Source organism: Orycteropus afer, unplaced genomic scaffold (genome assembly GCF_000298275.1).
Source record: "Orycteropus afer afer isolate SDZICR_OR568_19922 unplaced genomic scaffold, OryAfe1.0 scaffold00071, whole genome shotgun sequence".
In the NCBI taxonomy this organism is placed as follows: Eukaryota; Metazoa; Chordata; class Mammalia; order Tubulidentata; family Orycteropodidae; genus Orycteropus; species Orycteropus afer.
In genome coordinates this window covers 11,411,665-11,413,921 of record NW_006921658.1, presented here as the reverse complement: position 1 = coordinate 11,413,921, position 2,257 = coordinate 11,411,665, and positions in this window count along the sequence as shown.

The following is a 2,257-nucleotide window of genomic DNA, read 5'->3' as shown; positions in this document are numbered from 1 at the left end:
AAAAAAAAAAAAAAAAGGTTAGACTCAGGAAAATTATGCCTTAATATATATGAAAAAAAAAAATACCATTGGTTCCTAATCTTATGCTACATCCTGAAATAGTTGGACATTTACCAGTTCTTTTTGAACCAGTCATTTTATGTACTCCTTCCATCTTCTTTTGATTCTTCCTGAATCATTCGATATTTTGCCCACAGAAGCCTTTAATATTAAAACTTCAGCACTGAGTTTTTTCTTCAGTTCTTTTAGCTTGAGAAATGCCAAGCATATTTTTCCCTTTTGGTTTTCTAACTCTAGTTCTTTGCACACTTTATTATAATACTTTACTTTGTCTTCTTCTGCTTTGATCTTTTATTTCAGCATTTCTTCTATTCACTTTAGCAACTTTCCATTCAAAAGCAAGTTTCACAGTTTCTTCTGACATCCATTTTGGCCTTTTTTTTTCCCCCTTTCCTGGGAGCTCTGGTGGTGTAATGCCTAATGCGTTTGATTGCTAACCAGAAGGCTGGTGGTTCAAACCCACCAGCCACTCCTCAGAGGTAAGATTGCACAATCTACTTCCATAATGATACTGCATTGGAAACCCAGGGAAGGGTCACTATGTGTCAGATCTGACTCGAAGGCAGTGAGTTTGGGTTTGGGTTTTTTTTTTTTTTTTTTTTTAATGTTAGCTTTCTCCATGTGTGATGATTTTGATGTCATCCTACAATTCATCTGGTCTTCAGTTGTTGGTGTTCAATGCTTCAAATCTATTCTTCAGGTGGTCTCTAAATTCAGGTGGAATATAATCAAGGTTGTATTTTGGCTCTTGAGGGCTTATTTTAATTTTCTTCAACTTCAACTTGAACTTGTATATGAGCAATTGATGGTCTATTCCACTGTCAACTCCTGGTCTTGTTTTGACTGATGATATTCAGTTTCTCCATCACCTCTTTCCACAGATATAGTTCATCTGATTTCTGTGTATTCCATCAGGTGAGGTCCACATGTATAGCCACCGTATCTTTGTTTCCAGCTTTCACATTCCAATCACCAATAATAATCAATACATCTTGATTGCATGTTTGATCAATTTCAGACTGCAGAAGTTGGTAAGAATCTTTAATTTCTTCATCTTTTGCTTTGGAGGCTGGTGTGTAAATTTGAATAATAGCTGTATTAACTGGTCTTCTTTGTAGGCATATTGACATTATGCTATCACTGACAGCATTGTACTTCAGGATAGATCTTGAGATGTTCTTTTTGACAATGAATGCAATGCCATTCCCCTTCAATTTGTCATTGCTGGTATAGTAGATCATATGATTGTCTGATTCAAAATGGCCAATACTAGTTCATTTCAGCTCACTAATGCTTGGGATATGGATCTGCATGTGTTCCATTTCATTTTTTGACAATGTTCAATTTTCCTAGATTCATATTCCATACATTTTATATTCTGATTATTAATGAATGTTTGCAGTTGTTTCTTCCCATTTTATTCATGACCCAGCAGCAGATGAAGGTCCCAAAAGCTTTACTCCATCCACATTATTAAGGTTGACTCTACTTTGAGGAGGCAGCTCTTCCCCAGTTGTATTTTGAGGGCCTTGCAACCTGAGGGTCTCATCTTTGGGCACTATACCAGATAATGTTTCATAGCTCTTCAAAAAATTTTCCAGTAACATATTAGACTGTGTTTCACTGTTATTCATAAAGTTTTCAGTGGCCAATTTTTTCAAAATTGGATTGCTCTGTCCTTCTTTCCAGTCTGTCTTTGTCTCTAATCTCTGCTGAAACCTATCTACCATAGGTTACTCTGCTGGTATTTAAAATATCAGTGGCATAACTTCCAGCCTCACAGCACATGCAAGCCACCATGGTATGACAAACTGAAAGACAAGTGGTGGTAAAATTATTAACTCCCTTGTATTATAAAAAATGGCTTGGATAAATAAGACTTAAGACTTTCTTGTTAAATATTTCAGTTTGAGCAATTGAAAAGTCATATCTGCATAACATTACCATATCATCCAGCAATACCATCCTCCTTCACATTTTAAATTAGGAAAGTAAAAAAGTCTGCTTTAATTTGCAATTCAAGTCCCATCCCCTTTTAAGAAAGGCAAGTTGGTTGTTGTTGTTGTTTGCCGTCGAGTTGGCCCTGACTCATAGTGACCCCTCCTTAGGTTTCCGAGGCAGTATCACTACAGAAGTAGGATTGCCCAACCTTCCTTCTGAGGAGTGGCTGGTGGGTTTGAACCGCCAGCCTTCTGGT